The following is a 15,733-nucleotide window of genomic DNA, read 5'->3' as shown; positions in this document are numbered from 1 at the left end:
AATTGCAAATGGCACAAGACAGAAATGAGTATCTTCCCAGCAGCAGACAATCCTGAGCACGTCTCCATGTTTACCGCCCCCCTCCTTTCAATTGGCTCACCAGGCTAAGAATGCATTTGATGTGCTAACTTCTCCAGAAAGGGCTCCTTTTGGCCACCTCATTTCTCAACAGGCTGCTAGAGCAGAGCGGACAGTCCTCACAAAGAACTAGGGAAACCGCAACTCGCACAAGAGTGCAATAGTCCAAAAGGTCGGGAGCATAAAACACACAGAAACTGCTTTCCTAGCCGAATTCCAAATTTTGGTAAAACATGAACAACATTTTAGTGCAAGTATTTCCCGCGCAGTATTTGGAAAACAGTTCTCCTAAAAACCAACCAACCAACCAAACAGAAAACTCCCATTTCCTTTGGAAGTCACATGTAGGAGCCTGCCCCACACCCTGCGGCCGTCGCGCTGTCGGTCACCCACGCGGGCCGGGAGGCCGGGACGCCGGTCGTTCCAACCCGGCGGCGGCTGGGCCGCGCCCCTGATTGGCCAGCGCACCCCGCCGGCGTCACCGCTTCCCGCAGCCCCGCGGCCTCCCGGAGCCTGGTGGGCGCGCAGCGCGGCTGGCCGGCCGCGGGCTCCGGTTCCCCGGCCACGCGTGAACGTGCGCGCCCAACCCGAGCTGCAGGGGCCGTGAGTTCAGCGGAGAGGGAGTCCCCGCCGGGCCGCCGAGCCGGGTAAGCTGCCCCGCCCGTGCAAGCACTGCCCCCGGGACTCTGGAAGTTTCCCCGGCTGCGCACTCCCCCCCACCGGGCTCTCCCCGCGGCCTGCGCCCGGGCTCGCGCGCCTGTTGCTCTGCGCGGGCCCGGGCGGTGCGGGAGAGCGCGGGAGGGTCGGGGCCTGGGAGCAGGGAGGGGGCGTGGGGGAGACGCTTTGTGTTGGAGCAGTGCTGCGGGGGCCAGGGTGGTGCGCTTGGGGCTGGCATTCTCGAAGGGCGCGGGGGCTGGGCAGTTCCTTCCCGGGTCACCGGCGGCGGTGGGGAGGAGGGGGCAGCAGCGGAGGGCGCGAGGGGGGCTGCAATGGGGAGGACGCCGCCGGCACGCAGGCCTGAGGGTGGAGGCTGGGGTTTCCTTCTAGCATCAGATAAGAGGAAGGTGATGACTTCACCAGCCAGAGGGAAAACCTCTCACCGCTTTATTTCAGTGTCCTGAGGGGATGTGTCTGAGAACAGCCCGGGTGGGAACACAGCTGCATTGTCAACATCACCTTTGTGTGTCCTTAAACCTTCCCTAGGATGCTTTTTATAAAAACAGTAATTCGGGAGCAGAGAAGAGATTGGTTCTGGGAGTTTGGGAGGTTTTGAGATGTAGAACTTGTTCAGAGATTGTGTAATGATCAAATCATTCCATTTAGTATATTATGGTTTTAGAGGCTGATAGAATCCAGATAAACAATTGCATTTAAAACCCTAATAAAATGTGAACGTTGTTGATTAGAACTTCTAATACAAAGTTTTGGATAATTGCACCTGAGCTATGTCCCTTGGTAGAGTAAAGCTTATTTTGGATGCCCTGTAACTTGTTTTAATGTCTCTTCCTCTCCTCATTTGTTAAAAATAACCAAAAATTGATGGAACGTTTTCTCAACACATAGATAATAGCTCATACGCATACTGGCTTTCTTAATGCTCCTTTCTTCTTGGATTCTCCTGGTAGTTCTTCTAGTTTCCTCTGATTTTCTTTCTTCTATTACCATATTCTTTTGCCACAGTAACCCTGGTGGTGGCTTGGGGAGGGAGTTAAGTTTGTTTTAGGGTGCTCCAAATTCCGGTCACACAGATAATGATAGCCGAGTCTTTAGATGTGTCTTTGGGTTTTCATGCCTTTTTAAAGGGAGCAAAAGCTGTCTATACTGCACACTTCTCTGCACATTGGAGGTCGCTAGGGAGATAATTTTAATAATTTAAATTCACATTGGTTTAGTGCTGACTGGCATTTGCAACATTTAACTAATAAGGTAGGCAAACTGGTTGACAAATGAAAGCTTGGATACGGGGTTTGGAGGGACGATTAGGGGATTTAGAAGCTGCTGAGCAACAGTGAATTGCTGGGAAGGTAACCATCCTGAGTTAGAGAAAGATGACTGTGCAGAATACATCCCAAATTTGTTGTCAGAGATTTGACTGGAGTTGAGTTGCAGATTGGCTTCACTTTTTACATTCATAACATGGCCAACATACTCTGAAATTCATCAAATATTTTGAAGCAAAGTTGTCATACTGGACCGGATATGCCTCCAAATATGGTGTTTACCCCATCTGCCAGAGAAAGCTCTACACTCAAGAATGAAGAAACAGATGAGTTCTCAGTGAATTCAGGATGTCTAGATGGTGCATGGGAAAAGCTTATATATATATGCACTCTACTTTTATGGGTTTGTAAAAATAGATATTTGGCCTTAGGTATAATTTCTTTGTATATAGTTACATTATTTCAAGCATCAGTTGGATGATAAGAAAGACATTTTCTTTTGTAAATTTAAGCATTATGCACTGAAGAGTATTTACACAAAACTGAGGAACTCTATTCAGGATGGTAGAACTATTATAACTAGATGATTTTATGGGGTTCCATGGGAGGACAGTCAGCCAGGAGAAATCAGTGTTAAGTAACCAGTTGCCTTCAATGTCTAAGGTACTTGTAGATAGTAGATGGTTATAGGTAGATAGGAGACTTGTTACATTGGCTTGGGTGCTGGCAGGGTTGTGAGGGGTTTTGGAAGGGGAATACAAAATAGATACTAGACAATGTTCTGAGGGTGTCCCTACTGACCATGGGACAGTAGATGCTCTTCCACGTGGTCTTGAGATTCATAAAAAGAGCAGCAGAGGGAACTTAGGGTCTCTGGACATGATGAAGTGATGTAGTTTTGTTGCTGATGCTGCTGTTAATGTACGTGGATGGTTTCCATTAGGAAATAGGCATGGACCTGTCTGGGAAGAAGGTGGGCAGCTGAGACAGAGGGGTTCTCAGTTTTTATCTCTTTAGAATAGAACTGAAGTTCTATGTCAAGGGGAAATGATTAGGTGATGAAGCCAAAGTGCTAGGAAGCATGGAGATACCAGTTTCATTTCCATTTGGGATCTCAGGAAAGCCATAAATTGTCCTTGTTAGTTTTTTTTTTTAAAACTGGCAATCCCTTCAAGCCAATCCAGGCTCTCCTGGCATGTGCTTCAAAACTCTTCTGGCTTCTACCCAGTGCTTGCTTCCAAAGCGACGTAGTTGTAGGTGTGCGTTAAAAGGCATCCCATTTCCAGCCCTCTGTAGTTGACTCAAGAGCTGGAGAACTATAATGGTTGTGGTTGAGACAGCAGGAAGTGATGCCCGTGGTTCTCAGGGGCAACCATCAACAAGTGTGGCCTTTGGCTGATTGGTTCCTGTCGCCTTGCTTTGTAGGACCTCTCCCTGTATTTTCTCATGGTCTTTTCTCTATGTCTGTGCTGACCTTATTTCTATTTATTTATTTATTAAAGATTTCTGCCGCTTCCCCGCTACCGCCTCCCATTTCCCTCTCCCTCCCCTCATTAAGTCCCCCTCCCTCATCAGCTCAAAGAGCAGTCAGGGTTCCCTGCCCTGTGGGAAGTCCAAGGACCACCCACCTCCATCCAGGTCTAGTAAGGTGAGCATCCAAACTGCCTAGGCTCCCCCAAAGCCAGTATGTGTAGTAAGATCAAAAACCCATTGCCATTGTTCTTGAGTTCTCAGTAGTCCTCATCGTCCGCTATGTTCAGCAAGTCCGGTTTTATTCCATGCTTTTTCAGACCCAGGCCAGCTGGCCTTAGTGGGTTCCCGATAGAACATCTCCATTGTCTCAGTGTGTGGGTGCACCCCTCGCGGTCCTGAGTTCCTTGCTCGTGCTCTCTCTCCTTCGGCTCCTGATTTGGACCTTGAGATTTCAGTCCGGTGCTCCAATATGGGTCTCTGTCTCCTTTCATTGCCTGATGAAGGTTAATATTCAGGAGGATGCCTATATGTTTGTTTTTTGATTCACCTTCCTATTTAGCTTCTCTAGGATCGCGAATTATAGGCTTGATGCCCTTTATTTATGGCTAGAAACCAAATATGAGTGAGTACATCCCATGTTCCTCTTTTTGGGTCTGGCTTACCTCACTCAGGATAGTGTTTTCTATTTCCATCCATTTTTATGCAAAATTCAAGAAGTCCTGAAGAGGATGTCAGTCTCTCTAGATTAAGGCCCCCAATGGATTTTGATTGCCCGTGAGTTTTGGCGAAAGCGATGATGTGTTCCTTAGCCCGTAAGAAAGTTCTTGGAGAGCTGAAGAGAACCAGAAGAGGTTGGCCCACGGTGAAAGAGAGGGGTCATGGAGGAGGCTGCTGGGTAGTTTAAATATTACTGTAGTAATACGATGCTTGGCAAGACAGGGAGAACTCTATTTGGGGAAAGGCTATTTTATCTCTGGCCCAAGGCCGACAGTTTTAAATGCTCACTGGGTATTGTATGTCCAGGGCCCTTCCTTTTTTTTTTGAAGATAGAACTTTAGTTTATAAAAGCAAAATTTTCTTAAATTGTTTTTCTAAGTCTTAAAAATAGTAAAACAGTCATTAAAAAAGAAAAATGTCAATGTAAGCATGATTTTTGTGTCTGATTCAAACAACACAATTTGTTTAATTAATTAACTTGGTGTTTCTTGAGACAGGGTGTAATGTAGCCTTAGGGGACCTCTGGTTCACTGTGTAGCTGAAGTTGGTTTTGAAGTCCTGATTCCCCTGCCCCCACCGCAGTGGTGCTGAGATTATGTGGGGGCACACTGCCACACCTAGCTCAGTGCCATTGTTTTAGAAACTATGTACCAAGTGTCTTTTATGGCCTAATCTTTGTCATAGTCTTTCCCCCTTTTGAAAGTTTCCCCTTTTCAGAAAAAAACAAAAAACAAAACTAGAAGATTAAAAAGGCAGTGTAATCATATGTAATCAAATAACAAAAGCTCTCATTTGGATGTTGAAATTACATTTGATGATTTAGAGACATGGGAAAGCCATTCTTCTAGTTCTGACCATCTGGGTGAAGAAAAGCCAACTAAACAAAAAGAAAATCGAGACAATCATTGGTACATTTTCTTCCTTTCTATCCGTTGCCTGTGCTAGTTCGACTTGTTGGGTTTAGGGAATTCTTATCTTTATTTTTCTCTCTCTCATAAAACCATTTTACCTCCGGGTTTACGATTTGGTAAATAAATTCATGAAGGAAGAATAAGAAAGCAAACATTTGTAAAAAAGATGAAAAGCAGAGGCAATATGTGCGCGTGAGCACACACACACACACACACACACACACACACACGTCATTTGAAGGAAAAAGCCAGTTAAGGTTTTGTTGAATATTTACTCTTGGTAGTTTTGAGTGTATAGTGGATATATCATTTCTTTGATTGATTACCTTTGAAGGCTGTATTGACTATAAATAATTGTCTCTTTTCATAACTCCTATTAAGGGTAACAAACATGAATGCAGAAGGTAGCTTAGTTGATTGTGTGTGTGTGTGTGTGTGTGTGTGTGTGTAGCTTAATAGAGTGTTACCTGGCCCTCCTCCTTCTCTACAATGGAGTATTGAATATAGTCACCCTGTGCCAGTTTAGGAATGTATAGCATGGAAGAGAGGTGTGTGGGGAGATGGCTCAGTTGTTGGACTGCCTGCCCTTTAACCATGGGAATCAATGTTGGGGATCCCTAGCACTCATGTAAAAGACAAGAAAGAGCAGGGCCATACATCCAATCCAGGATAGAGGGGGTGGAGATAGGGGACTTCCTGGAGATTATTAGCCAGTAGTGTAGACAAGTCAACGAACTCTTCAAGGTCAGTGAGAGAACTGTCTCCAATGTAGAGTGATAAAGGAAAACACCTGAAGTACACCTCTGGCTTCCACAGGTGCATACAGCTCACACACATAGGTGTGCATGCCCAGGAACATGTACATATGTCTTACATGTATAGATACATGCACATATACACAGCACTGCTATGCTGCTTATGTAGCTTGCTGAGCGTAGATTGGGTTGTGCTAATTGAAAAAGCATTTTTCATTCTGTCCTGGAGCTGACAGGAAACAAAGGCTAGACCCTCTGGGGCTGAATTATTGCTCTCTAGATTTGGTGAATATCTCTTAAACTCAGGAGTTTCAGATTTCAGGTTTTCTTAGGGAGGCATGGGGCTGTGTAGCTTACTTGTTTATCTAAGAATTTTGTTATGACTCTTTTTTTGATAAAAGTCATTATTTTTATTTTTTTGTTTTTGCATTCGTTTTAATTCTTTTTTTAATTTTTTTAATTTTTTATTGAAAAAAAAAATTCCGCCTCCTCCCAGCCTTCCACTCCTCTCCCCCTTTCCCCACCCCACTCTCCCCACTCCTCTCCCCCTCCCCCCACTCCTCTCCCCCTCCCTCTCCAGTCTGAAGAGCAGTCAGGGTTCCCTGCCCTGTGGAAAGTCCAAGGTCCTCCCCGATCCGTCCATGTCTAGGAAGGTGAACATCCAAACTGGCTAGGCTCCCACAAAGCCAGAACATGAAGTAGGATCAAAACCCCGTGCCATTGTCCTTGGCTTCTCAGCAGCCCTCATTGTCCGCCATATTCAGAGAGTCTGGTTTTATCCCATGCTTTTTGAGTCCCAGTCCAGCTGGCCTTGGTGAGCTCCCAATAGATCAGCCCCACTGTCTCCGTGGGTAGGTGCACCCCTTGTGGTCCTGACTTCTTTGCTCATGTTCTCCCTCCTTCTGCTCCTCATTGGGACATTGGGAGCTCAGTCTGGTGCTCCAGTGTGGGTCTCTGTCTCTATCTCCATCCATCGCCAGATGAAGGTTCTATGGTGATATGCAAGATATTCATCAGTATGGCTATAGGATAGGGTCATTTCAGGTTCCCTATCCTCAGCTGCCCCAGGAACTAACTGGGGACCTCGCCTTGGGTACCTGGGAGCCCCTCTAGGTTCAAGTCTCTTGCCAACCCTAAGATGGCTCCCTTAATTAAGATATGTACTTCTCTGCTCCCCTATCCAACCTTCCTTTATCCCAATCATCCCATTTTCCCAAGTTCTCCCCATCCTCCCCTTCTCACTTTTCTCTCCCCATCTCCCCTCACCCCCCTCCCACCCCACCAATGACAAGGGCATTTGTTCAACTATGTTCATAGCAGCATTATTTGTAATAGCCAGAACCTGGAAACAACCTAGATATCCTTCAATGGAAGAATGGATGAAGAAAGTGTGGAATATATACACATTAGAGTACTACTCAGTGGTAAAAAACAATGACTTCTGGAATTTTGCATGCAAATGGATGGAAATAGAAAATACTATCCTGAGTGAGGTAACCCAGACCCAAAAAGATGAACATGGGATGTACTCACTCATAATTGGGTTCTAGCCATAAATAAAGGTCAGTGAGTCTATAATTTGATATCCTAAAGAAGCTAAATAAGAAGGTGAACCCAAAGAAAAACATATAGCTATCCTCCTGGTTATGGGAAGTAGACAAGATTGCCGGGGCAAAAAATTGTTATGACTCTTTATATATTTTTCCTGGCTCCTTACCTGCCCAAATCCCCTTTTCAGGGACCACCAACTCTCGTTCTGTCACTGCAGATGAGGTGGCACACACAGAACTTGACTAAACTGAAGTCATTTATTTAACAGACTGCTAAAGCATTATCACTGTGCAATTATTTATCACTGTGTAATTATTTCAGTGATGTTATTTATAGTTATACTTAGTTCTGTTTATTGTCCGGTGCTAGTTATTGAAAGGATATACCATTAAAGGTATTTTAATGGTTCAGAACTCTTTTGTACTTTTACTCTTCATTTACTGTGTAGCCATTCTTAGTTTTGTGGATGAGTAGAAGCTTTGCCCTGTAGTTCTGTAGCTGAGAACTGTGAATTCAAACAAGAAAAGACGGATTGATTGGTAAAGAAGCTATCATATAACCAGTGCTTGTAATTTTACTTGCATGAAGGTGACAGCGAAAAAAAGAACACCTGAAAAGTTTAGACTTGGGGACAGATGGGTGTGTGTACTTGCGTGTGAGTCCGTGTGTGCATTATGTGTGTGTATGTGTATAGTAAGAATTTTTCTTTTATTGGCATGGGTAAGGCTAATATCTTTACTAGTAACAATAAAGAATATGTATAACAGTACCTGTATTTTAACAAGAAGTGATTTTTGCCTTATTTGGGGTGGAAAGGAAGAGGGCAAGGAATATTTCTGTGTCTTATGCTACCCATTGCATTCAGATAAAAAAAATCCTCATGCCAAAGGAGCATATTTTAGGATAATGTATCCTGATCCTTGTGTTTTGAGTGTACATCAGACTTATATTTTTCAGTGTGTCTCAGTCTTCTTAAGGTTAGAGAACTCTCGGATGCTCATAAAATTTCAGTGTCTTTATTTGATATTACTTGATGATTCCAAGATCTGTAATCAATAGTTTTAAAAATGTCACTAGGACTTTAACAACAAAAAGATCCAAGACACTTAACTTTTAGTAATATCAGGTGAAGTCAGAATAAACAAAGAACTCAACAAATCTTTCCTTGTGAGGGTCTGAGCATAGCATAATGAGCCCTGTGCTTTATTTCCTACTTCATGCCACATTCTCTGCATGTACTTGCAGATTTCTAGTATTTTTAAAATCATTTCTGTTAGAGTTATCTGTCACTCTATGAAAAGCTTATGTAACGTGCATATATAAAGCATTAAGCAGTAAAAGAATTATTTAGCATGGGGTTATACAAATGATAGGTGCTCTGTAAATGTTCTGGTTAAGACCATTGAGTGTACCAAGAATCAGAGATGGAATGAACTGCAAACCTCTTCCATTTCAACCTGTTCTGGCCAGCAGGAAGACAGGAGACATAGACAATCAAAAGTGATTGTGTTCATGTATGTGTGTGTGTGTGTATGCATGTGTGTGTGTTCATGCGTGCTTGTGTGTGTGCGTGCATGCATGTGTATGCATGTGTGTGTTCATGCATGCGTATGTGTACGTGTGCATGTGTGTGTGCGTGCGTGTGTGTTTGTGTGTGTGTGTATGCGTGTGTTGCATGTGCATATGCAGGTGCCTGTGGGTTCATGTGGAGGCCGGATGGGGATAGCTTTTCCTCTGGAACTCGTTACTGGAGGTTAAGAGCTAATTGCTATGGGTTCTGAGAACAGAAATCTGGTGCCGTGAAGAATAACTGGTGCTCTTAACCTCAAACTCCAAATACATACATTTTAAAATTTCTAGGAGCTGTACTAAAGAAAAATGAAGGAATAGGTGAAATTTATTTTAACAGTATTTAATTTAAGCCAGTTTCCTCAAAAAGTTATTTAAATATGCAGTAAAATATGAACTACAGATGAAGTGTTTGTCCTTTTGCATAAAAATGTCTCTGAAGTCATTTCTTTATTTTATACACAGAATAGCTCAATAGAATTTGCTATATTTCAGAAGCAAAATAGATATGCTGGCTCCAGGCTACTGTATTGGTCAATATTGCACTTGAAAACATGCATCTAAGCCAGTGGTTCTCAACCTGTGGGTCATGACCCTGTTGCGGTCGTATATCATACATCCTTTATAATCAGGTATTTACATTATGATTCATAACAGTACCAAATTACAGTTATGAAATAGCAGTGAAATAATTTAGGGTTGGGGAGTCACAGTAGCACAAAGCACTATATTAAAGGCTCAGAGCATTAGGAAGGTTGAAAACCACTGCTTTCAGTTGTGAGGAAGATGCAGTCAAAAAGAGGTGGCTTCATTGCACCTGGAAAACGTGCTCTGCTGGCTGGACCCCTGAGCCTTCTATGGGTCATCTTTCTTTGCCTTTAGTTTTTGAGAGGTTATCAGTGCCAGGCTGCGATCCTTCTGCCTCAGCCTTAGAAGTGCTTGGACCCAGGGGATAGATCATCAGTCCATCCTGGTCATTTTTAGTGTTTATGAGTTTGTTTCTACTTTCTGACCACTTGGATGAAAGTATAAAGAGAATACAATAAAACGTGTGCTCTTTTGAGTGTTAGTAAAATACAGTTTGTGTCTATAGTGGCGTAGTAGATGAGTTATTTAAAGAGACATGTTTATTTAAAGAGCAAAAACCTTTTTGAAAAGACGATTTCAGGGAGAAAATGCCACATGTCCAGGTGAACTAGAAGATTCCTAGAAAATCAAATTTGGCAGGTAAATAATGTGTCTTATCATGTTAGTGAATCAGCAGTTAGGGCATTGAATTGATGCTAGTTTGTCTTGACATACCTAAGGTTTGTGTTCAGGGTCATATAACCATATACTTTTTAGTAAGTTTTTCTTTATCTGAACTACCTGGAACCATGCCAGCAAGCATTGCTGCCCTTCACTGTTTGCCCCCTGGCAGCCCTGGCTACCGAGGACTGATCTTACAGTTGGGTTTAGGCATAACATCTCCACTGAGAGGAGTACAGGGTTCTCTCTAGCAATTATTTAGTACAGTTCATGGAAAATGCTTCTCGTTGTATTTAATCTTCTTCTTCGGTGTGTGCTTATATAAGATCCAAAAGTAAATTTGCTTTGGTTTAGTGACTAAGGTTGCAATAGATTTTCTCTCTTGGATATGTTTTATAATATGCGAACTTTATTCCATCTTGGGGATTATGGGAATATTTTTGATTCTGATAGGAGTGTTAAATTTACCCTTTAGATGACTGACATTTTTTTAGGGTCCTTCAATTTCTGCCCAGTTGTAACTTGACTTTTAATCATTAAGGTTATCTCCTATTAGTATTTCTTTAATTAGTGTAGAAACCAAAGTGTTATCAAATGAGTCATATTTGTTGTAAATTGAATAATTCATTTTGTTTTTGCATTCCTGGCAGTTAAACAGCAAGTTGCCTACTGTGAATCGGATGCCAGCATCTCCCCCATACCTTTACTTTGAGTTTGAGAAAGGCTAAGTTGTTCAGGGTGGCTTTGAACTTGTAATCATCTTGAGTAGTGGAAATTAGTGGTCTGCTAGTGATCTATGTCACCAGACCTGGGCTTAATTGACTGTTAATACTATACTCTGCTTAGTGTTTGGCAGTAATAAATGTTTTACAGATTGGACTGTTCAGCATGCTCAAGCATGAGGAGTCTAACAGAGTTACCACTAGGATACTATGAGTGAGTTTCCTGACTGGGTTAATTGCAGTGAGAAGACTCTTCCTAAAAGTCGCTGTCACCATTCCTTGGGTTTGGATCCCACACTGTAGCACAAATTCTAATTGGTCTTAATAATAAAAACCTGGAGTCAGATATTAGTGGGTGAAAGCTTAGAGATCAAAGAAACAGTGTAGCCAGTCACTAGAGAGACCTTTTTACCTCTACTGAATCCTCAGACGACTGCTTGCTCAAACTGCATCCTCAGACTGCATCTCAAACTACTTGCTCAGACTGCATCGCAGACTGTTGCCTCAGACTCTGCCGAGTTCCTGTCCTCTCCCACCTAATATTTCTCTCTCTTCCCAGCCATATTACTTCTGTCTCCAATTGCCTAATGCTGGGATCACCTTTGTGTGAACTCTGTTTCTCTTTTAGACTGTATCAATTTTGTGTAGCCCGGGTGGCCTTGAACTAACAGAGAGATCCATCTCCTTCTGTTTCCCTATTGCTAGCATTAAAGGTGTGTGTCAACCACTGCCTGGCCTCTGTGGCTAGCTAGTATGGCTAGCTCTGCGCTCTGACCCTCAGGTAAGCTTTATTTGTTGGATCATAAACAAGGTATCACCACACCCACTATATAAGAAAGAAAAAGTGAGCCGAGCACAAACATCCATCATGCTTTGCTTTCTGAGTTTGGGCATAATGTAACCATCCTCTTCAAGCTCCGATTTCTTTGACTTCTCTGCCATGATGGAGTGGACCCTGGAAATGTGACTGAAAGACACTCTTCTCTCTCAAGTTATCTTGCACAGTCTTCTGTTGTAACAATAGGAAAAGAAAGTTAGAAACTTTGTGTCAATTCTCAGAGAAGGAAGAGAGGAAGAAGGGAGGGTGAGATGCGATAGAGTAGGCATTTGAAGGAGAATGGGAGAACCCTGGGCTCTGAGCTTGTTTGAACAGTTGGTAATTCTCCTTGTGCCTCACATTTGGAAATCTCAGTGTTTTGTCAATACTTGACGAAATAATGCACTTGTTAATTCTGGACTTGTTCATATGTGTCAATGTCCACATTTTTAGATTAATATGTATAATATTCTTTTGTGGTGGATATTTCTAAAGCAACCACTAACATCACTCAATTTTATATGGTTAATATTGTAATAATAATATCTGTTTCCTCCATAGTATTTCTGAGCATTCACATATTTTTTCAGACTACATGTTTGCTCTGTGGTGAGAAGAGTAAAATAGAATTACATTTTCTTCTTTGAGACAAGATTTGACTTTGGTGGAGGAAATGGTTTGGTTCCTTCTTGACCATACGCCACCTCAGTTAATAACACCTAGCTGCCTTGTACTCTTCTACATAGGTAAGAATAGGGCAGTCTACAGTTCTTACTCAGAAGCGAGTAACTTTGATTAAATTAAGGACTTATTCGATTAGTTTCTGTTACTGTGAAGAAACACAATAACCACAGCAACTCTTATAAAGCAAAACATTTAATTGGGACTGGCTTAAAATTCCTCCATTGTCATCATGGAAGGAAATATGGCCACATGGCAGACATGGTGCTGGAGAGGGAGCTGAGAGTTCTACATCTAGTCTGCAGATAGCAGGAGGAGACTAGCTTGAGCTTCTGGGACCTCAAAGCCCACCCCATAGTGACACACTTCCTCCAACAAAGCCACACCCACTCCAGCAAGGCCACACCTCTAAATAGTCTCACTTTCTATGGAACAAGTATTCAACACATGGATCTGTGGGAGTCATTCCTTGTTAGAACCACCGCACTATTGGAAATACAAAAATACAGAGATTAATGTAGAGACATTAAATAGAATACAAACTTGTAATCAAAGTAGTTTTGTATGCCTATTGTTCATAGGCATTTTACAAATGTTAGCTATAGTTGACTTTTCCAAATGGTTTGAATAGCTCACAGAGGTCAAAACTCACTATTTATAGACTGCCTGCATGGAGAAGACACTGTTTGCCTGAGCTCCTGAAAGCAACTTTGGAAAGTACATGTTTTCAGCTCAGGGATACGGGGACGTATGACCAGTATTTCACAAACAGCTCTAATTTATGCAGTAAAACTATGTGCATAGTGTTTTGTTCTCAGGAAGAGTCATTATTACAGAAGATTTAATGACAAGTAATACTTAGACACAGTTTTGTTTCTTTTTTTCAAGACAGGGTTTTCTCTGTAGCCCTGACTGTCCTGGAACTTTCCAGGTAGATCAAGATGGCTTTGAACTCAGAGTCCGCCTGTCTCTGCCTCTTGAGATTGGGACTAAAGGTGTGTGTCACTATACCTGGCAGTATGCAATTGCGTTTACAGTTCTTAGTCAACAGCACATTTTATAAGCTCCAAAAGCTGGACTGTTGCTTTTATTTGTAGATTACAGCTCAACCTGCATTTTAGATATGTCAGTGGTAAACAGGTTTAAGGGGGTATTTGACTATCTTGTCTGAGGAGCAAGGTTACTTTACTTTTCTCAGTCAGGAAAATGATATGGAATATGGCCAAGGCTTTAATATTTCCTCTTTTATTCCTTCTCCATTTCCAAATTCTTTTGTAGCCAAATTAATTTCAGATAATTTTTGATGTTTTATCATACACAGTCTTCATATGTGATATTTCATCACCTAGAGGCTTCTGATGAAATTTATGGTAAAATCTTGGGTGCTGTACCTTCAAATCTGGTGATAGCAGGCATATAGAAACAAACTTTAAGAGATTTTACTATTCTAAAATAATGAATAATTGTGAAAGAAAGGGTTGCCATAGACCAGCTGATTGTTGGAAACTGTTGTGAGGAATGGGCTTAGAAAGTGAGGGTACAGTTGCCGACAGCTCCTCCATTCTCAGTCCCTGCATGGCCTCTCTCTGAGCAGGGCTCACAAGCCGTTAGTCCCCACTGTCACAGAATGGAGAGAAAACAGCCACATTAACTCTCGCTCTACTGTGCTGTTTTTTTACCAGACAACTTCTGATCAGAAATACGAACCTGCCTTTCCTTGAGTGACTTGCAAACGTTCTCTTTACTCTTATCCAGATTCAGCAGGGGAAATCATGAAAGCCTCACACTGAATTTAGAAGCGCTGGTTGATGAGGAAGGATAAAAATATCTAATTACGGGCAGTATTGTATAGCTCAGGGTAACTACATAGGCGATATGATAGACGACACTCTTGGTGATTTCCGTAGAAAAGATTCAGTAACTACAGAGACATTTCGGAAAGATAGTGGACAGTGTTTGAAATTAAGGTACTCTTCAGAACTACAAGGGAAACCCTAGAAAATGTCCTGGGAAGAATTTTATAAACTTGAGGCAGTTGAGCGGAGAGAGCCTTGCCTACCCCCTCCACTCCCAGTTTCTGGGTTCCATGGTGATTCTCAGTGAAGGAAAGTGTGTTTATCTTCACTACCTTTTAGGACTTCACTGAGGAATCTCTCACAGCGCTGACAAAGCCACATATTGTTCTGTCTTAAGACTGGCACTTCCATCTTACCAACTTGTGGCACCCTCACCCCTTATTCTCAAAGGGGCGAGAAGAAATTTCCTAGCAGAATGTTTTCCCAGGAAGATAGTGGCCTTCTTCTCTCCCATCCGGGAGATTCCAAACACAAGGTCACTTAGCTCAGCCCAGCCAGCCACCGGGTACAGGCTGATAAAGATGGCCTAACTCAGGAACAGTGGCCTTGCTCTAAGAACAAGGAAAAAGCTGACTTAGCAGAATGGGATGGAGCAAAAGTCCTTGCACCCGTGCCAAAGCATCTTCAAAGATTCTCTTTGTAGTTATGCCTTTAAAAGCCTACCCCACAGAGGAGATACAACTCCTCTCTACCTAGTTTGTAACAGGGATGGAGATGAGTTCCAAACATGTTTGTATTATGCTGATTAAACCTTGCTATTACAGTCTGGGCCTCTCTGGTAGTCTCTCTCCGGGGGTCGTAATCTGGGCACAACACAACTGAGTAGGCAACCGAGGATGACAGGCATCTTCAGTGCCAGCCACTTCCGCAGCTACAAACATTGCAGACCAGCGGCCAGCTATGTTTCTGTGTCCATGGGGATGCATGAGTCCCCATGCATTTTATAAGTACCAAGGACACAGTGTGCCTAGGCTCGCTGGGGAATTGCCTCATTCCAGGCAGGCAAAAGGGCAAACAGCAGGAGCCAGAAGTAACTTCTCTAGAGGGTTCATCTCCAGTGTAGGAATTACGCCTGAGAATTCAGTGCCACAGAGTTTATCCTTTTGTGTGTTTGAGGTCTCCCAAGAAAGCCCAGTGGTAGGAGTGAGTGTTTTGTGGGCTCCTGGCTGCATCTGGAATCTTGTATTGACACATTTATCTGCCAGAGCCACCCTTGGAAGAATCCCTGTGCCTGGTTCTGGCCAAGAAATATGTGTGGCATTTGGTATTTTGGCTGTCCACACTGAAAAAAATATGGTAGTGAGCAAGGGCAAACTGCCCAACAGCCCAAATTCCTTTGAGTTTCACTAGGGAGTGAGAGAACAGAAGAGAGTAAATCTTCACTCTTAGAAGTGTGGCTTCCTGAGTCAGTATGC

At 42.9% G+C, this 15,733-nt stretch overlaps 1 protein-coding gene across 14 annotated transcripts in view; it reads left to right on the top strand.

The window, feature by feature from the left end:
- Positions 1 to 596: 596 nt before the first annotated feature.
- The window catches only part of Mpdz (multiple PDZ domain crumbs cell polarity complex component), a 151,852-nt gene continuing 136,715 nt past the window's right edge, over positions 597 to 15,733 (top strand). For all 14 annotated transcript variants that reach the window (XM_075946660.1, XM_075946657.1, XM_075946669.1 and 11 more), the window contains exon 1: positions 597 to 725. The gene's annotated coding sequence lies outside the window, so the exon portion shown is untranslated. The remainder of the gene's footprint in view (positions 726 to 15,733) is intronic.

Source organism: Microtus pennsylvanicus, chromosome 13, assembly GCF_037038515.1.
Source record: "Microtus pennsylvanicus isolate mMicPen1 chromosome 13, mMicPen1.hap1, whole genome shotgun sequence".
In the NCBI taxonomy this organism is placed as follows: Eukaryota; Metazoa; Chordata; class Mammalia; order Rodentia; family Cricetidae; genus Microtus; species Microtus pennsylvanicus.
The sequence above is the reverse complement of the archived record's forward strand: the minus strand, read 5'-3'. Positions and strand labels throughout refer to the sequence as shown.